Source organism: Oncorhynchus clarkii, chromosome 4, assembly GCF_045791955.1.
Source record: "Oncorhynchus clarkii lewisi isolate Uvic-CL-2024 chromosome 4, UVic_Ocla_1.0, whole genome shotgun sequence".
NCBI lineage: Eukaryota > Metazoa > Chordata > Actinopteri > Salmoniformes > Salmonidae > Oncorhynchus > Oncorhynchus clarkii.
This window is the reverse complement of record NC_092150.1, coordinates 76,669,093-76,693,839: the sequence shown is the minus strand read 5'-3', so window position 1 is coordinate 76,693,839 and position 24,747 is coordinate 76,669,093. Positions and strand designations below refer to the sequence as shown.

The following is a 24,747-nucleotide window of genomic DNA, read 5'->3' as shown; positions in this document are numbered from 1 at the left end:
GCTATAACAATAAAGCGGAAAGCTATGAATCATAATGTGTTTAAACAAACAATGGAACTATTCGTCATAGATAATCAGATCTGTCTGTTATTTTCAACTCATTTTCAGTGTGTGTGTGTGTGTGTGTGTGTATGTGCATGTATGTACAGTTGAAGTCGGAAGTTTACATACACCTTAGCCAAATACATTTAAACTCAGTTTTTCACAATTCCTGACATTTAATCCTAGTAAAAATTCAGTTTTAGGTCAGTTAGGATCACCACTTTATTTTAAGAATGTGAAAGGTCAGAATAATAGTAAAGAGATGATTTATTTCAGCTTTTATTTCTTTCATCACATTCCCAGTGGGTCAGAAGTTTACATACAATCAATTAGTATTTGGTAGCTTTGCCTTTCAATTGTTTAAATTGGGTCAAACGTTTCAGGTAGCCTTCCACAAGCTTTCCACAATAAATTAGGTGAACTTTGGCCCATTCCTCCTGACAGAGCTGGTGTAACTGAGTCAGGTTTGTAGGCCTCCTTGCTCGCACACGCATTTTCAGTTCTGCCCACAACGTTTCTATGGGATTGAGGTCAGGGCTTTGTGATGGCCACTCCAATACCTTGACTTTGTTGTCATTAAGCCATTTTGCCACAACTTTGGAAGTATGCTTGGGGTCATTGTACATTTGGAAGACCCATTTGCGACTAAGCTTTAACTTCCTGACTGATGTCTTGAGATGTTGCTTCAATATACCCACGTATCCTCCCTCATGATGCCATCTATTTTGTGAAGTGCACCAGTCCCTCCTGCAGCAAAGCACCCCCACAACATGATGCTGCCACCCCCATGCTTCAAGGTTGGGATGGTGTTCTTCGGCTTGCAAGCCACCCCCTTTTCCCTCCAAAACATAACGATGGCCATTATGGCCAAACAGTTCTATTTTTGTTTCATCAGACCAGAGGACATTTCTCCAAAAAGTACGATCTTTGTCCCCATGTGCAGTTGCAAACCCTAGTCTGGCTTTTTATGGCGGTTTTGGAGCAGTGGCTTCTTCCTTGCTGAGCGGCCTTTCAGGTTATGTCGATATGGGACTCGTTTTACTGTGGATATCGATACTTTTGCACCGGTTTCCTCCAGCATCTTCACAAGGTCATTTGCTGGTGTTCTGGGATTGATTTGCACTTTTTGCACCAAAGTACGTTCATCTCTAGGAGACAGAACACATCTCCTTCCTGAGCGGTATGACAGCTGTGTGGTCCCATGGTGTTTATACTAGCGTACTATTGTTTGTACAGATGAACGTGGTAACTTCAGGCGTTTGGAAATTGCTCCCAAAGATGAACCAGACTTGTGGAGGCCTACAATTATTTTTCTGAGGTCTTGGCTGATTTCTTTTGATTGTCCCAAAAGAAAAGAGGCACTGAGTTTGAAGGTAGGCCTTGAAATACATCCACAGGTACACCGCCAATTGACTCAAATGATGTCAATTAGCCTATCAGAAACTTCTAAAGCAATGACGTCATTTTATGGAATTTTCCAAGCTGTTTAAAGGCACAGTCAACTTAGTGTATGTAAACTTCTGACCCACTGGAATTGTGATAATGTGAAATAATTGAAATATTCTGTCTGTAAACGATTGTTGGAAAAATGACTTGTGTCATGCACAAAGTAGATGTCCTAACCAACTTGCCAAAACTATAGTTTGTTAACAAGAAATGTGTGTGTGTGTATATGTGTGTATGTATGTGTGTATGTGTATGTGTGTGTGTGTGTGTGTGTGTGTGTGTGTGCGCGTGCGTGTGTGCACTAGGCTACCCTGTCTTTCCCAGACCTTATATGTCCATCTCCCTGATAGATGGATCAAAGCAGCATAGCTGTTGTGTGAGAAGAGGAAGAGAGGACAGGAGGAAAACATGATACCTCAGTCAAAACAAAAGATGGAGTCAGATGACTGTTCTAGAGCAGACTGGGGCTGTCCCGTTGCAACTCCACTGGATGATCACGGTAGGTGTTGGACCGAAAGATACAAGGTCGCTGGTTCCAGTCCCACTTGTTTTACCCCAGGAATTTGCTTCCATACGATGTTGGTTACCTCACCAATGTCAAAATCCCACATGGGAAGACCCAAACACAGACAAACACAACCACCACTGACACAGTCATGACCATGATACCACTGCCAGCTTCTCCAAACACAACAATCATTGTGTGTGTGTGTGTGTTTTCTGATTGACATCTCCACAGCCAGACCAGTACAGCAGAGCTATGGGACTCCCTCCTCTAAACAGCATCATGCAGCAGGTCTGAAGACCAGCCAACATCTACGTTTGAACCCTTAACAACATCACTGATTTACTGATTAACAAATATGCAACAAATCAATATTGAAGAAATGTATGCAATATGTGTGTGTGTGTGTGTGTGTGTGTGTGTGTGTGTGTGTGTGTGTGTGTGTGTGTGTGTGTGTGTGTGTGTGTGTGTGTGTGCACGTGTGTGTGTGTGTGTGTGCACAAGTCCTCTACCACTAGATGCAGAGCCACACAGAAGTATCCTTCTAGTTTTGAAGGCAGCAGGGTAAACGGTGTGACTCATAGCAATCCTATCTGTTTGTTTTGCCTGTCTGGCTAAATGTCATTTCAGACGTGATCAGCTAAGGAGCTGCCGGAGACTGCTTTTAGGTCCACCCCAATCTCTATTTCCTGTTTTACAGCTCACCTAAACATGATACTTTATCACGGCATTGCATTTGGTTTATTTTGTGTCTAGGATTCTGGAATAAATCTATTCTGCATTTTTCCCACATCACTTGCCTTGGTTCAGCATTTATTTATTTATTTCTGAGCCAGGCACCAGCAGCAAGCTACTGTCAGCCAGCTGCTGTCAGACAAATACAATTTCCTCCTTGGAGATTTGAGATTAAAACAAGCACTTTTTAGCTGCCTAAACCGGTCTCCCTTTTCAGGGACTCAACGGCCCTGAAGTTGAGAAACACACACAGCAACCTGATTCACAATGAAGCATCAGCCATCCCATTAACACAACACAGTCAATATTCATCACAAAATCACTGCATTGTGTAATAGCAGCCAAATATATCACCTTTCCAAACAACCTGTACAATATGGCGCAGACAGATTTTAGACAAGCAGCATAATCTGAGCCTTGGCCAACGAACAAACGCTCTGAATCAGTATAAGCTTTCCCCTCATAACAATAACCATACCCTCTGACCCGAAAAAACACAGCCGTTAAGCTTCTTAGCCCAACTCTCTTCATCAGAATCAGCTTTAGGCTATGGTGGCTTCTAAACTATGCAGGTAAGGTCATTTGAGACCTATAAGGTTATATCTGAGCAAAGCAATGTTCTGAGATATTGACCATTAAAGGTTTCACATCTCAGGTATCCGACTTGTTTTGTAGTCCTCACCTTAAAGGAGCCTAAAGTTCAGAGGGGGTTGCAGTCGCAGATAGAACCTTATGGCTCTGAAATGTCAATCTGAGTTCAACCATAAGGTCCTGTCTGACACCCAATGTTAAAATGATTTCAATTTCAATAGAAAAGTACAGATTTGTAATGATTAAATAAAGAGAATATCCTTCCTTATTTCTAATCATGTCATCACATTTGTTAAACACATTTACACATTTGATTTAACACATTTGTTAAAGCGATAGTTCCCTAAAATGACAAATACACTATATTATCCCATGGAGAACTAACCACGTTGCTAAAGCTTAGCTCTGGATGAGTAAACTGATATATTTTTCTGGTCTCTGACACCCAAAGTCAGTAAATTACTTGCTATTTACCAATAAAATGTGGTAAGTTATGTAATGTTAGAGAAATGCCCCTTCCATGCAGGTTTTCGTATTGATATAGAACACGACAAAAGCAGCAATGCCTCTCCTAAGGGCGTTAAACATGCTCTAAGAAACCTGTGTTCATTTGTTCTTACCATAAAGAACTTACGTTATGGCCATTCTTCTAAAAATGGGTGGAAAAAACTCTTAAGTAATTAAAAATGAGGACCGGAACCTATTATGTCAATAATCAAGGACTTGGAACTATAAGGTTCTATCTGCAAAATGAACACTAGGTGTGCAAAATATTAGGAACATCCTAATTTTGAGTTGCACCACCTTATGCCCTCAGAGCAGCCTCAATTCGTTGGTGCATGGCCTCTACAAGGTGTCGAAAGCTTTCCACAGGGATGCTGGCTCATGCTGACTCCATTGCTTCCCACAGTTGTGTCAAGTTGGCTGGATGTCCTTTGGGTGGTAAACCATTCTTGATACACACAGGAAACTGTGCAGTTCTTGACACAATCAAACCGGTGCGTCTGGCACCTACTATCATACCCCGTTCAAAGGCACTTCAATCTTTTGTCTTGCCCATTCACCTTCTGAATGGCACACATACATAATCCATGTCTCAATTGTCTCAAGGCGTAAAGATCCTTATTTAACCTGTCTCCTCCCCTTCATCTACACTGATTGAAGTGGATTTAACAAGTGACATCAATAAGGGATCATAGCTTTCACCTGGATTCACCTGGTCAGTCTACGTCATGGAAAGAGTGTATAGTTTTGAGATAATGACTATTTTTCAAGTCCCAAATCTCAGAACCGTTTTGTAATGTCTCCCTCTTTCATGACTCAATAAGTATATCACCTTACAATTATGTTTGATTGACAACCCAGCAATGAGATTGGATTCCAGAATGAACCTTATAGCACCAAGCCAAAAGGTGTTTGGGCAAATAGAACTTTCAGGTTTTTCTTTATTTTTCTCCATAGTAAATAAACTTGTTTTATTATCTGACATATCTCACATATAAAGGTTTACTAAAGAGCAACTCTATGTGAATAACTCCTTTTTTACCAAATGTCATAGACCTTTATAGTCCCAAGGTCACTAATGGTTTTTGTGCGAAGGAGGTAGGTAGGGCAATGTTTGTCTCTCTAATCGCAATCGAAGTGCTTATGCCACTGTGTCAATACTATAAACCTGGATAGGGCTCTCTTTCTACACGCAGCAGACATGCAGTGACAGAAGCTGCAGAACGGTCAATGGACACAGACAGACACTTCATTAGAGTTAGAAATCTATAGACATTGTTTTAAGTCGCTATTACTATACCACTACTGTTATACAGTACTGTTTTTATTGTAGTAAACAAGTGTTTTCTTTAGTCATTATAGACTCCTGAGATCCTATGTGTCTGATGAAAAGCATGCAACACATAAGCAGATGGAATGTTTTTTCTTTCTCATCAATCTGACATTTTTTGACGTTCTAGTGACCAACTGCAGCATACTGCATTTTCCATTTAATCAATTCGGCCATTTGCTTCCAGGGTGAATATCTTGGTTGAATCTAAGAAAGCAGCCACTTCATTGCATATCGAACGAGTCTGGCAAACGTGTCTCTATCCCCCCTCTCCCCCCATAATCAAAATCAGCTTAATACCACTTCAAACACACGTCCGGCTGCCTGTCGATGACCGCACGCTTCACACACAGGACAATGGCTCCGTGCGTGCACGGGAACAGGTGGCAGTTCCGCGCACAGGTGTGCGTCTACAACACCACTGAACCAAAACAAGGTATCCTGTGTACACTTTTTATCCCTTACCATCAACATACATGTCGACTGCTATTTATTTACAAAAAAATACTTTGGACAAATGCCTTTCTCAATATCAAAACAGAAAATGCACTACTAACGTTAATGCATCTCAAAAAGCTGTCTGATACTGACAGAAATCAGTATAGCTCGACAAGAGTAGCCATTGGCTGATTGTTATTTCTTGATTATCTGGCTTTATGTTGTGATGGAAGAAGCGGAACATGTATGGCAAATGAGTGCACACTGCACACACACACAGCCCCAAACATCAGAATACTGGCTAACGTCAGCAAGCTAGTTGTCTGACAAGCAGACATCGTTAGCATGAATTGTGATCTATATCTCTACAGAATCGTGTATAAATAGAGCAAACTATTGTTCAATAACTCGTATGTTTGTTATCTAACTTAGCTAGTAGCTGCCATATGTTTAAACCCAAATCATTTAGAGTGGTTTGCGTAAAAGCTAGCCTAGCAGGTGGTGCATCTCTCATGCAAGCATGCCAGTCTGACTACTTTTATGGGCAAGCAAGCTGGGTATCCCTGCTATTGTCTGTCCTGTTAGCTAGCAGCTAGCAAGCCTCTATCTTGGAGAAGAAAATACCGATATTCCCCTCCATTTGTCAAGTTTTTGACGCTGCAAACCAGTTGACTAACAATACACCACAGATGAATGGGGATACATACCTTTGATTAGCCTATATACCGTTTCTGCTAACGTTCCAATTCACAAAAACGAAAGCAATGAATGGATAGGACATCCATGCACGTGTTGTGCATGCTTGTACACGAGCTATAATGTTATTTTACATCAAACCAAGAACGAGCCTTTCGAAAATAACCCACAAGATTTGCCGCTGTTTCTGTAATCTAGTTTCCAGAACGACCTCTCTGGGAGTGGAATATTCTCACGGGTTTCAACCACCAATATGAAAACAAGGGAACGTTTTTATCTCTCCAATACTGTAAATTACTAGACACCCAGATCAACGAATCATACAAAAGTGGTGCTCAGCAAAACATTGCAAAAGTCCCACTTGCAGCCAAAATGACAGAAATATGAAAATGCCCTTACGTAAATTGGTTGCGACGAGAACGGATAAAATCCGATGTGAGAAATTATGCTTGCAGAGGCTGGGCCGGGATTTTCTCTCCTTTTTACAGCTGCTGAGCTGTATCTCCCGCCCTCTCTCTGTTCCTCTCAAACTATCTCTCTCTCTTCCCCTCTTGTCTTTATCCTTCCCTTCCAAGAGCCCGCTCCTCTTGTACCACTCGCCATCCAGTGGAGAATGGCCATATGCGTTCCTATAAGGAACCACTCTCGGGATTTGTGTGTGCGCGTGTACGTGTGTGCGACTCGTGTACGTGCGTGCATGTGTGTGTGTGCGGCTCAGACAAATGACAGGTTGTAAGGGAATATTATGTTACACTACAATTTGTGTGTGTGTGTGTGTGTGTGTGTGTGTGTGTGTGTGTGCGCTCATCCCGCTCATCCCACTAATGCAATGCTTTTTTTTGCGAGGCCTTGTCATGTTGGTATAAGTGTTGATACTTAAGTAGCCTAAGTAGAGCCCTCTCTAAATGATCCTCTCCTTGAGACCTTAGATCAAATCAAATGATCAAATCAAATGTATTTATAAAGCCCTTTTTACATCAGCAGACATCACAAAGTGCTTATACAGAAATCCAGCCTAAAACCCCAAACTGTAAGTTTCGGGTGGCAGGTAGTCTAGCGTTTAGAGGATTGGGCCAGTAACCAAAAGTAGCTGGTTCAAATACCAGAGCCGACTATGTGAACATCTGTCAATGTGCCCTTGAGCAAGTAATTTAACCCTAATTTGCTCCAGAAGTGCAGTACTACTGTGGCTGACCCTGTAAAACAACACATTTCACTGAACTTATTTGGCGTATGTGACAATAAAACAGCTTAATCCTGACATGTTTATTTCTTGGTCTGACAAGAGAAAATCTAAACTACTGTGTCTAAGCCCTTGCAGAGAAACAACATGATCCAAATCATATAAACTAATTGGCATGACATCATAGAGGGTGGCAGAGCAAGCTTCAAACAGGAAGCACACGATAAAATCAGCGACAGATTTGTTTTCTGTTTTGATGTTAAGGTTATAAAACTGTCATAAATAATGCACAGTGCCACATTGTGATGTGAATATGCATACTAATGTGCATACTAGGTACTGGTGCATCAAAATACATTCAAATTTGCCAATATTACAGTATGTTTACATTTTGTCATTCAGTCATGTTTGGTTGTTGTCCTGCAATACCAGCCATAGCTAGCTATAGTAGGACAGCATGCAGTAGCAAGAGTTGAACAGTCTTAAAGGCTATTCCAATGGATGAAAGAGGTCCAGTTTACATTAGGGACCCCTGTCCTTAGGTTAGGCAGGGATCTGGTTATTGAAGTATGTTGGAAAAATTCAAAAAGTGTCCCACTTATTCAGAATTCACCCTATATTGTGTCTATATCAGACACATTATATAAAAAGGCAAGACGAGAAGAATAGCAGGTGCGTCTCTTCATAACTGTACCCTGAGGCTGTATGTTGCAAAACTATTCAATGAGAAAAACACTTACAAAAGGAAAGCAAATAGGAGGCCCTCCACCTTTGTCATGTACTGCCATGTTGTGTCTTGTCTCTGTCCTTTCCCTTCACCCTGTCTCCCTCTGCTGGTCGTTGTTAGGTTACCTTTTCTCCCCCGCTTTCTCCCAGCTGTTCCTTGTCTCCTCTAACTACCCATTCACCCCGTTTCCCACCTGTTCCCTTTTTCCCTCTGATTAGGTCCCTATATCTCTCTCTGTTTCTGTTCCTGTCCTTGTCGGATTCTTGTTTGTGTTTCATGCCTGAGCCAGACTATCGTCATGTTTGCTGTAACCTTGTCCTGTCCTGTCGGAATCTGCCGGTCTATCTGAGCCTACCTATGTTTGGTTATTAAAGAAGCTCTGTTTAAGTTAGTTCGCTTTTGGGTCCTCATTCACTCACCATAACAGAAGAATCCGACCAAGAATGGACCCAGCGACTTCGGATCCTCTCCACTCAGCCGTCGGAATCCAGGGAGCGATGCTAGGCAGACACGAGCAGGAAGTGTCTGCTGCTCGACATGCCGTTGAGACCCTGGCCACCCAAGTCTCCAACCTCACAGAACAGGTTCACCATCTCCGCCTCGATCCACCGGCCACTTCCAGGGCTTTCGAATCTCCGGAGCCCAGAATCAATAACCCGCCGTGTTACTCTGGGGAGCCCACTGAATGCCGCTCGTTCCTCACCCAGTGTGATATTGTGTTTTCTCTCCAGCCCAACACTTACTCCAGGAGCACTGCTCGTGTCGCCTACGTCATATCTCTCCTTATTGGACGGGCTCGTGAGTGGGGCACGGCAATCTGGGAGGCAAGGGCTGAGTGTACTAACCAGTATCAGGACTTTAAGGAGGAGATGATACGGGTTTTTGATCGATCTGTTTTTGGGGAGGAGGCTTCCAGGGCCCTGTCTTCCCTATGTCAAGGTAATCGATCCATAACAGACTACTCTATTGAGTTTCGCACTCTTGCTGCCTCCAGTGGCTGGAACGAGCCGGCTTTGCTCGCTCGTTTTCTGGAGGGTCTCCGCGCAGAGGTAAAGGATGAGATTCTCTCCCGGGAGGTCCCTCCCAGCGTGGATTCCCTGATTGAACTCGCTATTCGCATTGAGCGACGGGTTGATCTGCGTCACCGAGCTCGTGGAAAGGAGCTCGCGTTCTCCGTTGCCCCCCTCTCCGCATCACTACCATCTTCCTCTGCCGGCTCGGGAGCTGAGCCTATGCAGCTGGGAGGTATCCGCATCTCGACTAAGGAGAGGGAACGGAGAATCACCAACCGCCTCTGTCTCTATTGCGGTTCTGCTGGTCATTTTGTCACTTCATGTCCAGTAAAAGCCAGAGCTCATCAGTAAGCGGAGGGCTACTGGTGAGCGCTACTACTCCTGTCTCTCCTTCAAGATCCTGCACTACCTTGTCGGTCCATCTACGCTGGACCGGTTCGTCAGCTTCCTGCAGTGCCTTAATAGACTCTGGGGCGGAGGGCTGTTTTATGGACGAGACCTGGGCTCGGGAACATGACATTCCTCTCAGACAGTTAAGGGAGTCCACGGCCTTGTTCGCCCTGGATGGTAGTCCTCTCCCCAGGATTCAGCGTGAGACGCTACCTTTAACCCTCACTGTTTCTGGTAATCATAGCGAAACCATTTCTTTTTTGATTTTTCGTTCACCTTTTACACCTGTTGTTTTGGGCCATCCCTGGCTAGTTTGTCATAATCCTTCCATTAATTGGTCTAGTAATTCTATCCTCTCCTGGAACGTCTCTTGTCATGTGAAATGTTTAATGTCTGCTATCCCTCCTGTTTCCTCTGTCTCTTCTTCACAGGAGGAGCCTGGTGATTTGACAGGGGTGCCGGAGGAATATCACGATCTGCGCACGGTGTTCAGTCGGTCCAGGGCCACCTCTCTTCCTCCACACCGGTCGTATGATTGTAGTATTGATCTCCTTCCGGGAACCACTCCCCCCCGGGGTAGACTATACTCTCTGTCGGCTCCCGAACGTAAGGCTCTCGAGGATTATTTGTCTGTAGCTCTTGACGCCGGTACCATAGTCCCCTCCTCCTCTCCCGCCGGAGCGGGGTTTTTTTTTGTCAAGAAGAAGGACGGGTCTCTGCGCCCCTGCATAGATTATCGAGGGCTGAATGACATAACAGTTAAGAATCGTTATCCGCTTCCTCTTATGTCTTCAGCCTTCGAGATCCTGCAGGGAGCCAGGTTTTTCACTAAGTTGGACCTTCGTAACGCTTACCATCTCGTGCGCATCAGGGAGGGGGACGAGTGGAAGACGGCGTTTAACACTCCGTTAGGGCACTTTGAATACCGGGTTCTTCCTTTCGGCCTCGCTAACGCTCCAGCTGTCTTTCAGGCATTAGTCAATGATGTCCTGAGAGACATGCTGAACATCTTTGTTTTCGTTTACCTTGACGATATCCTGATTTTTTCACCGTCACTCCAGATTCATGTTCAGCACGTTCGACGTGTCCTCCAGCGCCTTTTAGAGAATTGTCTTTTTGTGAAGGCTGAGAAGTGCACTTTTCATGCCTCCTCCGTCACATTTCTCGGTTCTGTTATTTCCGCTGAAGGCATTAAGATGGATCCCGCTAAAGTCCAAGCTGTCATTGATTGGCCCGTCCCTAAGTCACGCGTCGAGCTGCAGCGCTTTCTCGGCTTCGCGAACTTCTATCGTCGTTTCATCCGTAATTTCGGTCAGGTGGCCGCTCCTCTCACAGCCCTTACTTCTGTCAAGACGTGCTTTAAGTGGTCCGTTTCCGCCCAGGGAGCTTTTGATCTCCTCAAGAATCGTTTTACATCCGCTCCTATCCTTGTTACACCTGACGTCTCTAGACAGTTCGTTGTCGAGGTTGACGCGTCAGAGGTGGGCGTGGGAGCCATTCTTTCTCAGCGCTCCCTCTCTGACGACAAGGTCCACCCATGCGCGTATTTTTCTCATCGCCTGTCGCCGTCGGAACGTAACTATGATGTGGGTAACCGCGAACTGCTCGCCATCCGGTTAGCCCTAGGCGAATGGCGACAGTGGTTGGAGGGGGCGACCGTTCCTTTTGTCGTTTGGACTGACCATAGGAACCTTGAGTACATCCGTTCTGCCAAACGACTTAATGCGCGTCAGGCGCGTTGGGCGCTGTTTTTCGCTCGTTTCGAGTTCGTGATTTCTTATCGTCCGGGCTCTAAGAACACCAAGCCTGATGCTTTGTCTCGTCTCTTCAGTTCTTCAGTAGCCTCCACTGACCCCGAGGGGATTCTCCCTGAGGGGCGTGTTGTCGGGTTGACTGTCTGGGGAATTGAGAGGCAGGTAAAACAAGCGCTCACTCACACTCCGTCGCCGCGCGCTTGTCCTAGGAACCTTCTTTTCGTTCCCGTTCCTACTCGTCTGGCCGTTCTTCAGTGGGCTCACTCTGCCAAGTTAGCCGGCCACCCTGGCGTTCGGGGTACGCTTGCTTCCATTCGCCAGCGTTTTTGGTGGCCCACCCGGGAGCATGACACGCGTCGTTTCGTGGCTGCTTGTTCGGTCTGCGCGCAGACTAAGTCCGGTAACTCTCCTCCTGCCGGCCGTCTCAGGCCGCTTCCTATTCCCTCTCGACCATGGTCTCACATCGCCTTAGATTTTGTCACCGGACTGCCTTCGTCAGCGGGGAAGACTGTTATTCTTACGGTTGTCGATAGGTTCTCTAAGGCGGCCCATTTCATTCCCCTTGCTAAGCTTCCTTCTGCTAAAGAGACGGCACAAATCATCATCGAGAATGTTTTCAGAATTCATGGCCTTCCGTCAGACGTCGTTTCGGACAGAGGTCCGCAATTCACGTCTCAATTTTGGAGGGAGTTTTGCCGTTTGATTGGGGCTTCCGTCAGTCTCTCTTCCGGCTTTCACCCCCAGTCTAACGGTCAAGCAGAACGGGCCAATCAGACTATTGGTCGCATCTTACGCAGTCTTTCTTTTCGCAACCCTGCGTCTTGGTCAGAACAGCTCCCCTGGGCAGAATACGCCCACAACTCGCTTCCTTCGTCTGCGACCGGGCTATCTCCTTTTCAGAGTAGCCTCGGGTACCAGCCTCCGCTGTTCTCATCTCAGTTCGCCGAGTCCAGCGTCCCCTCCGCTCAGGCTTTTGTCCAACGTTGCGAGCGCACCTGGAAGAGGGTCAGGTCTGCACTTTGCCGTTATAGGACGCAGACTGTGAGGGCTGCTAATAAGCGTAGAACTAAGAGTCCTAGATATTGTCGCGGTCAGAGAGTTTGGCTCTCCACTCAGAACCTTCCCCTTAAGACGGCTTCTCGCAAGTTGACCCCGCGGTTCATTGGTCCGTTCCGTATTTCTCGGGTCATTAATCCTGTCGCAGTTCGACTTCTTCTTCCGCGATACCTTCGTCGCGTCCACCCGGTCTTCCATGTCTCCTGTATTAAGCCCGTTCTTCGCGCCCCCGCTCGTCTTCCCCCCCCCCCCCCCCCATCCTTGTCGAGGGCGCACCCATCTACAGGGTCCGCAGGATTTTGGACATGCGTCCTCGGGGCCGTGGTCACCAGTACCTTGTCGATTGGGAGGGGTACGGTCCTGAGGAGAGGAGTTGGGTTCCCTCTCGGGACGTGCTGGACCGTGCGCTGATCGAGGATTTCCTCCGTTGCCGCCAGGTTTCCTCCTCGAGTGCGCCAGGAGGCGCTCGGTGAGTGGGGGGGTACTGTCATGTACTGCCATGTTGTGTCTTGTCTCTGTCCTTTCCCTTCACCCTGTCTCCCTCTGCTGGTCGTTGTTAGGTTACCTTTTCTCCCCCGCTTTCTCCCAGCTGTTCCTTGTCTCCTCTAACTACCCATTCACCCCGTTTCCCACCTGTTCCCTTTTTCCCTCTGATTAGGTCCCTATATCTCTCTCTGTTTCTGTTCCTGTCCTTGTCGGATTCTTGTTTGTGTTTCATGCCTGAGCCAGACTATCGTCATGTTTGCTGTAACCTTGTCCTGTCCTGTCGGAATCTGCCGGTCTATCTGAGCCTACCTATGTTTGGTTATTAAAGAAGCTCTGTTTAAGTTAGTTCGCTTTTGGGTCCTCATTCACTCACCATAACAACCTTATAAACAAAATAGAAAAAAGACCACTGACCATTGTTATTACTGTTTCTGTGAAACATTGCTGTGAAAAATGAACATTCAATGCGGTAAGCCTATACTCTGAGAGCCAAAAGGGATGTAGATTATGATATAGCCATGAGCCTACCCCTTCAATATGCTTGTTTAATTACCAGCGTAAATCTGTATTGAACAGACATTTATTCTGTTTTGCATGAAATAACACTTCTACAGAATGAGCAGGACTGCCCCACTCTTCAGTTTTTCCATGTAAATTATGTGTACTTATTATTGCCACAAAATGTTTTTTATTTATTCGATTTTTTTATTTTACCTTTATTTAACCAGGTAGGCTAGTTGAGAACAAGTTCTCATTTACAACTGCGACCTGGCCAAGATAAAGCATAGCAGTGTGAACAGACAACACAGAGTTACACATGGAGTAAATAATTAACAAGTCAATAACACAGTAGAAAAAAAAGAAAAAAAAAGAGTCTATATACATTGTGTGCAAAAGGCATGAGGAGGTAGGCGAATAATTACAATTTTGCAGATTAACACTGGAGTGATAAATGGTCAGATGGTCATGTGCAGGTAGAGATACTGGTGTGCAAAAGAGCAGAAAAGTAAATAAATATAAACAGTATGGGGATGAGATAGGTAAATTGGGTGGGCTATTTACCGATAGACTATGTACAGCTGCAGCGATCGGTTAGCTGCTCAGATAGCAGATGTTTAAAGTTGGTGAGGGAGATAAAAGTCTCCAACTTCAGCGATTTTTGCAATTCGTTCCAGTCACAGGCAGCAGAGAACTGGAACGAAAGGCAGCCAAATTAGGTGTTGGCTTTAGGGATGATCAGTGAGATACACCTGCTGGAGCGTGTGCTACGGGTGGGTGTTGCCATCGTGACCAGTGAACTGAGATAAGGCAAAGCTTTACCTAGCATGGACTTGTAGATGACCTGGAGCCAGTGGGTCTGGCGACGAATATGTAGCGAGGGCCAGCCGACTAGAGCATACAGGTCGCAGTGGTGGGTGGTATAAGGTGCTTTAGTAACAAAACGGATGGCACTGTGATAAACTGCATCCAGTTTGCTGAGTAGAGTATTGGAAGCTATTTTGTAGATGACATCGCCGAAGTCGAGGATCGGTAGGATAGTCAGTTTTACTAGGGTAAGTTTGGCGGCGTGAGTGAAGGAGGCTTTGTTGCGGAATAGAAAGCCGACTGTAGATTTGATTTTAGATTGGAGATGTTTGATATGAGTCTGGAAGGAGAGTTTACAGTCTAGCCAGACACCTAGGTACTTATAGATGTCCACATATTCTAGGTCGGAACCATCCAGGGTGGTGATGCTAGTCAGGCGTGCGGGTGCAGGCAGCGAATGGTTGAAAAGCATGCATTTGGTTTTACTAGCGTTTAAGAACAGTTGGAGGCCACGGAAGGAGTGTTGTATGGCATTGAAGCTCGTTTGGAGGTTAGATAGCACAGTGTCCAAGGAAGGGCCAGAAGTATACAGGATGGTGTTGTCTGCATAGAGATGGATCAGGGAATCGCCCGCAGCAAGAGCAACATCATTGATATATACAGAGAAAAGAGTCGGCCCGAGAATTGAACCCTGTGGCACCCCCATAGAGACTGGCAGAGGACTGGACAACATGCCCTCCGATTTGACACACTGAACTCTGTCTGCAAAGTAGTTGGTGAACCAGGCAAGGCAGTCATCAGAAAAACCGAGGCTACTGAGTCTGCTGATAAGAATATGGTGATTGACAGAGTCGAAAGCCTTGGCCAGGTCGATGAAGACGGCTGCACAGTACTGTCTTTTATCGATGGCGGTTATGATATCGTTTAGTACCTTGAGCGTGGCTGAGGTGCACCCGTGACCAGCTCGGAAACCAGATTGCACAGAGGAGAAGGTACGGTGGGATTCGAGATGGTCAGTTACCTGTTTGTTGACTTGGCTTAGAAAGGCAGGCCAGGATGGATATAGGTCTGTAACAGTTTGGGTCCAGGGTGTCTCCTCCTCTGAAGATGGGGATGACTGCGGCAGCTTTCCAATCCTTGGGGATCTCAGACGATATGAAAGAGAGGTTAAACAGGCTGGTAATAGGGGTTGCGACAATGGCGGCAGATAGTTTCAGAAATAGAGGGTCCAGATTGTCAAGCCCAGCTGATTTGTACGGGTCCAGGTTTTGCAGCTCTTTCAGAACATCTGCTATTTGGATTTGGGTAAAGGAGAAGCTGGAGAGGCTTGGGCGAGTAGCTGTTGGCCGAGGTTGGAGTAGCCAGGAGGAAGGCATGGCCAGCCGTTGAGAAATGCTTGTTGAAGTTTTCGATAATCATGGATTTATCGGTGGTGACCGTGTTAACTAGCCTCAGTGCAGTGGGCAGCTGGGAGGAGGTGCTCTTGTTCCCCATGGACTTTACAGTGTTCCAGAACTTTTTGGAGCTAGAGCTACAGGATGCAAATTTCTGCCTGAAGAAGCTGGCCTTTGCTTTCCTGACTGATGCGTGTATTGGTTCCTGACTTCCCTGAACAGTTGCATATCGCGGGGACTATTCGATGCTATTGCAGTCCGCCACAGGATGTTTTTGTGCTGGTCGAGGGCAGTCAGGTCTGGAATGAACCAAGGGCTATATCTGTTCTTAGTTCTGCATTTTTTGAACGTAGCATGCTTATCTAAAATGGTGAGGAAGTTACTTTTAAAGAATGACCAGGCATCCTCAACTGACGGGATAAGGTCAATATCCTTCCAGGATACCTGGGCCAGGTCGATTAGAAAGGCCTGCTCGCAGAAGTGTTTTAGGGAGCGTTTGACAGTGATGAGGGGTGGTCGTTTGACTGCGGACCCGTAGCGGATACAGGCAAGGAGGCAGTGATCGCTGAGATCCTGGTTGAAGACAGCGGAGGTGTATTTGGAGGGCCAGTTGGTCAGGATGACATCTATGTGCATGAATGAATCCATAGAAAAAACAAGGGTATGGTTATTTGAACAGTTTGCACAGTCATTATCTTTGTTTCTAGAAAGAGAGCTGAAATGTATTAATTGTTGAATTCATTTTATGTCTGTCTTCTGGAAGCTGTGCTGCATCATTTCCCCCCACGAGGGCCAGCCCCCTAGCAATTCTAGTTCCAGCTAATGAGATTAGCCCTTCGCCATTGGAATGGCAGATAGCAATAATCCTACACAGCAGAGCGAGAGAAATGGCATGGTGCACATATCTGCACATATGTGATGTTGTACACAATTTTTGGGGACCACTTTTGGGTCAAGGCCGCCACTTTCAGAACTACTGGCTAAAAAGTACACAAAAGTACCGGAGAATCCCTTTAAGGTGCAGAGTGTTTGGGTAAATTCAATGCTTGGGCCGCGTGACTAGATAGCTGTGAGAATGTGTTAGCCGAACCAGTAACAACTGCATGGATAGTAGCTTACTGTGGTGTCATTTCTGCTACCGGTTTGTGCGTTTGTTATTGCAAAACAAAACATTGTTTGGCCCACAGGCAGCAACTGCATTCCACACAGCACAAGGACGACTGATAATGGCTTTGTTGTCGTATGTGTGTGTGTGTGTATCTCTTTTATACCTGAAAAATGAACAACTGTAAAATAAACATCCATAGACTTCCTCATTCTCTTCAGTTTATTAACCCAGACCTCATCATTTTATGAATCTCTAAGCCTATTCATTTCAACTGTATCCCATCACCTTAACCTTACCCAGGGTGATCTGGATGCCACACACTCAGGACAACTGACTCTGACAGTAGGACTGACCCACTAGACACAGGCCCGTGTAAACCACAGCAGGGTTACTACTGTACACTTCCATTAAATCAAACCTCTATATAATGTCTTAGAGTGGTATACAACACAAAGATAAGAATGGTCTTCAAATGGCTGACACATTGACGAAGTGGCAGGAAACTGTCTAGTCACGTGACTGATTCCAGTGTCCAGTGGTAATGGGCCTTGAGTGTGATGTTCTTATAACACACATGCACACTATAATTATGGTTCCACAGACCTTACTGGCGACAGCAGGAAAAACTCCATGTCATTATGCACAACAATCTATCTTAACCTTATACATGCATGCATGCACACATACTGTGTACACACACACACACACACATACACCTTCTCCCAGAAATTCTGTCCAGTCCTCTGCCCTGGTGTGTTTCATATAAAAACAGTTATCTGACACCTCTTGTCCCTGCAGCAGATGGACAGATGGCAGTCGGTATTCCTGGGAGTTTGGACTCTCTGTGTGTGTGTGTGTGTGTGTGTGTGTGTGTGTGTGTGGACTGGAGGGAGCGGAGAGGCGTCACTGTTTACATAACGACTAGAATCATATTAAAAACCATGGCCTTCCTCTTCCGCCTCCAGCCCAGCGCAGCAGAGAGTTAATTAGGGCGTGTCTAGACTTGACAGTTCATGCAGCTTTAGTATTCTGATCATAGAGTGCTGATTATGGGATACCGAACACGTCATGTGTCTACACCTACATTTAAATATGTCTACAGTGTCCAGAGTGTGTCCGGATTCCCTTTTCCTGCGCTATATTCAAATGCCAGTATGCATTCTGCAAACAATGGAATAGGTAAAATATGATAATAACAAAACAACAACTGATGCCAGAAGTTAACTACTATAACTAACTAGCCAGCTAACTTCTGTAGCTAGCCAGCAGGGTTGCCAGGACAAGTTAACATTTCTGGCCCAAAGACCACTCAAAACCCACCCAAAATCAATCAATCACATTTATATACATCATCTACATCAGCCGATGTCACGAGGGAGAGAGAGAATTAGAGGTAGCATACTTAAATTCACACAGGACACCAGATGAGACAGGAGAATTACTCCAGACATAACAGACTGACCCTAGCCTCCTGACACAGCAGCATAATACTGGAGGCTGAGAAAGGAGGGGTCGGGAGACACTGTGGCCCCGTCCGACAATACCCCCGGACAGGGCCAACCAGGCAGGATATAGCCCCACCCACTTTGCCAAAGCACAGCCCCCACACCACTAGAGGGATATCTTCAAACCATCAACTTACTACCCTGAGACAAGGCTTAGTATAGCCCACAAAGATCTCCCCCACGGCACGAACCCGAGCGGGGCGCAAAACCCGGACAGGAAGATCACGTCAGTGACTCAACGCACTCAAGTGACACACCCCTCCTAGGGACAGGATGGAAGAGCACCAGTAAGCCAGTGACTCAGCCCCCGTAATAGGGTTAGAGGCAGAACATCCTGGTGGAGAGAGGGGAACCGGCGAGGCAGAGACAGCAAGGACGGTTCGTTGCTCCAGTGTCTTTCCATTCACCTTCACACCCCTGGGCCAGACTGCACTCAATCATAGGACCTACTGAAGAGATGAGTCTTCAATAAAGACTTAAAGGTCGAGACCGAGTTTGCGTCTCTCACATGGGTAGGCAGACCATTCCATAAATATGGAGCTCTGTAGGGGAAAGCCCTGCTTCCAGCTGTTTGCTTAGAAACTCTAGGGACAATAAGGAGGCCTCCGTCTTGTGACTGTAGCGTACGTGTAGGTATGTACGGCAGGACCAAATCGTAAAGATAGGTAGGAGCAAGCCCATGTAATGCTTTGTAGGTTAGCAGTAAAACCTTGAAATCAGCTCTAGCCTTTACAGGAAGACAGTGTAGAGAGGCTAGCACTGGGGTAATTGTCAGATCCAACAAAAGATTGCTTTGTTTCTTTGGACCTAGAACTAGCATATCTGTTTTGTCCAAGTTTGAAAGTAAACATTTGCCGCCATCCACTTCCTTATGTCTGAAACACAGGTTCCAAGGGAGGACAATTTTGGGTCTTCACCATGTTTCATCGAAATGTACAGCTGTGTATCATCCGTGTTGAAAGTTATGTTATGTTATGTTTCCCAATGACATCACCAAGAGGAACCTTGAGGAACACCGAAACTTACAGTTGATTTGTCAGAGGACAAACCATCCACAGAGACAAACTGATATCTTTCCGACAGATAAGATCTAAACCAGGCCAGAATTTGTCCTTGTCGACCAATTTGGGTTTCCAATCTCCAAAACTAGCCATTTTTTTTCACAGCAAGAGAGGAGTTGCCATATTTATAAAATAAACCCTTTCCAATAGTTATCGAGCCAATTAAGAAAGAATATCGTAGTAAATTGTAAGGACGTTTAATTATTATTTTGAGGAAAACAGAATTTTTACAAGTTATGACATGATGTAATACAATAATTAAAATATGTGGCAACAGAAAATATAATTTGCCCTTATTAAACTTGCCAGATCATTTTCCATCAATGGATGTCGATTTAACTTGTTTGACTGCTATGATTAAGAAATAAGGCACAAGGGGTGTGGTAATGACCAACATACCACGGCTAAGGACTGTTCTTAAACATGACACAAACATGCCTGGATACAGCCGTTAGTCGTAGTATATTGGCCATATACCACATATATTGTGATTGTGATAAAGGCAGGTAGGTTATAGCCCTTGATAGGCCTACATCTCATTTCCCTAAACAAGATGTAGGCAGGATGTAAACTGAACGATTTAGCAGCTAGCTTAGTTCAAATTAAGAGACTAATTTATCCAACATGAATAGTGAGGTGATGTCGAGGTAAGAAGTGCTTGTGTTTCCCAATAACCTGTTGGAATAGGCTACTCAGGATGGGGTAATAATTTCAATCATTGAATTAAATATAAATATTAAGTAAATAACTGAATATGCTTGTCAACAACAGCTAGTGTTAAACATATTTGTTTTTACCTGTATCCTAATCTGACTACTGTTACCGTCAATCTAATGCGTTCTAACAACTGATCAGCAATTGCGATAGAGCTATGATAATTTCCAATTTAATTAACTAAACATGTCCATTAATAATTGCATAATAACACAAGACTACAACAACAATAAACTGAAGTTATAGGCTATTTATTAAATTGGTTTGCCAGCTTCAGGTATCCTACCCAAGTGCGGTCAACATTAGAATGCAGTTTAAACCACCTCCAAGCGAATTTATGTAATATGATCTATTTCGCCCAAAGTCGTTTTCCAGTACTTTGTCTCCATTATTTCTTGATGTGCATCAGTTGTAGCGTATTAATATGTTTTATGGAAAGAGGTAATAGGTGTTTCTATAATGACAATCTAAATAGCCTAACTACAACTGGTAAAAAGTTGTCACAACATGCGCATGCTGCTCTCTCTCCTCTCGCTCACGTGACTCAGCCTATAGCTGTAGTGCTCTCTCAACAAACACACACACACACACACACACACACACACATATATACGGCCATCCCCACAACTCTCTCAGCAACAGCCTGCCTCACTGCCTGACAGTCAGCAGCAGGTCACAGTGAAATATCAGTGGCGGTCAGTGCTGTTTAAGATGAGGGAGGACCATTTTTTTTCTCGTGAGCATGGCCTCATTTCTATTACAGCATATTGGATGACTCACATTCATATTCCATTCACCCAGTTCACTGTAACATCAAAAGGTTTAGGCTACTACTGTACATGATACTCATATTTTCCCTATACCCATCATGAGGTTGCTACAATTTAGCGAAGCCTATGAATGGAAGTTTACAATGTAGGCGCACACAGGTCGAGTGAAATTTTTTAGGTGACAGACAGTGAAACATTCAATACTGCCTTGCACACTGTTGCCTGCATCTAGCTGATATAGGGTGTAATCATTAGTCCAACAGTTGCAAATGAGAGTTTCTAGTATCGGCAGAATGGATACACCCCTGATCACGCATAAATGCAGTTCACTTTCATAGCAGCCACGTTGTATCCATTCTAGCCTCTATGCACTCTCCTCCTCTCACCATTTCTCTTCATTTGTGGACTTCAACGAACAACACATCAGCTGTAAGTGACCAGGCAAAAAATAATAATCCAAGCCAAACCATGTCATAACCACTACACACATTGTTGTCCCCATATTAGCTAAAGTAATGATCTAGTCAACATGGCTAATAGAACTAATGCATGAGTAAACCCGCTGCAATCATGCAGTAACGTTACAGTGTATAGTCAGTAAGCAGTTACACCGCTGGGCCCCAGTGGCAATAAATTAATAAAACCAAAAGCATACCTTGACTTGGAAGAATTCCAGTGTTGTGTTGGATAGTCATAACCAACTAGCTAACATAGCATCCCTCTGTTTGAGCCTGGTGTTTAAGTACCTAAACTAGCCAACTGCATTTGCTAGCTAAGTAAGTGAAACTGAAAGTGAAAAAATGACAAAATCATCTCTCTTGCTTCTCCTTCATTCTTTAAGAAATTAGTTTGTTGAAAACTGTTCCACTATTGTCTTTCTCTCGCTTTGAGTCAACTACTCACCACATTTTATGCACTGCAGTGCTAGCTAGCTGTAGCTTATGCTTTCAGTACTAGATTCATTATCCAATCCTTTGATTGGGTGGACAACGCAGCAGTCTAAGGCACTGCATCTCAGTGCTTGAGGAGTCACAACAGACGCCCTGGTTTGAATCCAGGCTGTATCACAACCGGCCATGATTTGGAGTCCCATAGGGCGGCGCACTTCCATAGGACGGAAGCTAACTGCCCTCCGGCTACACCATTTTGTTGGGAAAACCGCAAACATGTATCCCTGACAAGTTCCTGAAATGGTCAGCCAGATCGGAACACAATCAGACCACGAAGTGACTTTTGTGCTTCTAGGACCTGTCTTTTCAATGCGATCTTAGTATTCTGATAGCAGAAGTTGCATTTAAGTGTCAAGTGTAGAAACGACCTTAGGTGTCTTCCTGGACTTTGAAATGTTCTGAGGCTTCGCTCTGTGTGTGCGTGTGTGTGTGTGTGTTTGTATGTGTGTGTGTGGTGTCTGTACACCTGTGGGAAATTACTTGCATGGTCTACCTCTGAAATTAAATCACAATGCATGGATGTAGTCATGTATCATGTAGTCATGATACATAATGGCGCCGGAGGAGATGGCTGCCGTTTTACGATCTCCTAACCAATTGCGCTATTGTGTGTGTTGTTTTGCGTTATTTGTAACTTGTTTTGTACATACATGTTTCTGCCACCGTGTCTTATGACCGAAAAGAGCTTCTAGATATCAAGACAGCGATGACTCACCCTGTACTGGAGGAATACTTTTTCTTTAACGAGTCAGACGGGAAGGATTTACTTCAGACCCTTGACAAGGCCCTCATCAACCGTCATTCACAGGAGAAAGAGAGGTAGATATTGGGGACGAAGACCAGGGTGCCTTGTAAGGATCCGACAACGAGTGGGTAATCTGCCTTTACCATCGGTCCTATTAGCCAACGTACAATCATTGGAGAATAAAATAGACGAGCTACGAGCACGTATATTCTACCAACGGGACATTAAAAACTGTAATATCTTATGTTTCACCGAGTCATGGCTGAACGACAACATGAATAACATACAACTGGCAAGTCAATTAAGAACCGTGTGGTGCCAGGACAACAACCTCTCCTTAACGTGATCAAGAAAAAGGAAATGATTATGGACTACTAAAAGGAGGACCTGTAACGGTTTTCTTCCGTTGAAGGAGAGGAGGACCAAAATGCAGCGTTGTTAGTGTTCAACATGTTTAATATAGATGCTAAACGAGAACACTATAAAATACAAAACAACAAATGTGAAGAAGAAAAAAACAGTCCTATCTGGTGCATAGACACAAAGACAGAAGACAACCACCCACAAAGTACCCACAGAATATGGCTTCCTAAATATGGTTCCCAATCAGAGACAACGATAGACAGCTGCCTCTAATTGAGAACCAATCCAGGCAACCATAGACATACAAACTACCTAGAAAGGAAACAGCCCCATAAACATCCAAACCCCTAGACCAGACAAAACACATAAATCCCCCATGTCACACCCTGACCTAACCAAAATAATAAAGAAAACAAAGATAACTAAGGCCAGGGCGTGACAGGACCGAGCACGCCCCCATTCTCATCGACGGGGCTGTAGTGGAGCAGGTTCAGAGCTTCAAGTTCCTTGGTGTCTACATCACCAACAAACTAACATGGTCCAAACTAACTAAGACAGTTGTGAAGAGGGCACGACAAAGCCTATTCCCCCTCTGGAGACTGAAAATATTTGGCATGGGTCCTCAGATCCTCAAAAGGTTCTACAGCGGCACCATCGAGAGCATCCTGAACGGTTGCATCACTGCCTGATGTGGCAACTGCTCGGCCTCCGACCGCAAGGTGCTACAGAGGGTAGTGCGTACGGCCCAGTACATCACTGGGGCCAAGCTTCATGCCATCCAGAACCTCTATACCAGGTGGTGTCAGAGGAAGGCCCTAGTCAAAGACTCCAGCCACCCTAGTCATAGACTGTTCTCTCTGCTACCGCAAGGCAAGCGGTACCGGAGCGCCAAGTCTAGGTCCAAAAGGCTTCTTAACAGCTTCTACCCCCAAGCCATAAGGCTCCTGAACAGCTCATCAAATGGCTACCCAGACCCCTATTTTACGCTGCTGCTACTCTCTGTTTATTATCTATGCATAGTCACTTTAAATTTACCTATATGTACATATTACCTCAATTACCTCGACTAACCAGTGCCCCAGCACATTGACTCTGTAACAGTACCCCCTGTATATAGCCTCGCTATTGTTATTTTACTGCTGCTGTTGAATTATTTGTTACTTTTATTTCCTGTTTTACTTATCTATTTTTTTCTTAACTCCTTGAAGCATTTTTGGTTAAGGGCTTGTAAAGAAGCATTTCACTGTAAGGTGTACAACACCTGTTGTATTCGGCACATGTGATTTGATTTGATTTGATTTTAATTTGACAGTCAGTGTAATTACAGTGCAGTGTGCCAAAGTAATGTGATCACAAGTGTTGTTGCTGTTTTGCACTGATAGACTACCCTATATTTAACCTCATTACAGGCCACGCTATTCAAATTCTTGGAAGTTCATGGTCTGCCTTTTCATGCACACACAAACACACACACACGCGCACACACACACACAAATAGTACATGATGACATAATAGGGTTCACAACAACATGTTTGCAGCAAATGTTTCCCATAAGCCTCGGTGTGTAAGGTAGGCAGCTCTGGTCCTGGAGAGTCACCGTGTATAACGGTCTTCCTTTTTCCTGTGAATCAATTACTTATTTCTACCTGGGAAACTAGGTGTGTGAACCTGAGTAATCAATATGAAAGGTTCCGTCAGCAATAGGTGTTCAATGGTCATTTCAATTGATTCTATTGTTTGTGTACAATGTCTATCTGCGGCTCACTAGGATCCCTGGTCTAAAAGGTTTTTAATAATTCATTGACGTGGGTTAATTAATGTTTTCCTGTTATTCGGATGTAAAGGGGTTACTGTTACCTAGGAGATGATAATCGGAAGTTGGCCATAGAAATCCCTCTGCCTCTCTCACACACAAGCATGCACGGGGCATACATC

At 44.8% G+C, this 24,747-nt stretch overlaps 1 protein-coding gene across 2 annotated transcripts in view; it reads right to left on the bottom strand.

Moving 5' to 3' along the window:
• LOC139407293 (1-phosphatidylinositol 4,5-bisphosphate phosphodiesterase beta-4-like) overlaps positions 1–6,945 on the bottom strand; it is a 170,733-nt gene extending 163,788 nt beyond the window's left edge. Inside the window, exon 1 of one of the 2 annotated variants that reach the window (XM_071150946.1) lies at positions 6,687–6,945. The gene's annotated coding sequence lies outside the window, so the exon portion shown is untranslated. The remainder of the gene's footprint in view (positions 1–6,686) is intronic. The other variant, XM_071150948.1, reaches the window with a different exon arrangement.
• Positions 6,946–24,747: the final 17,802 nt, after the last annotated feature.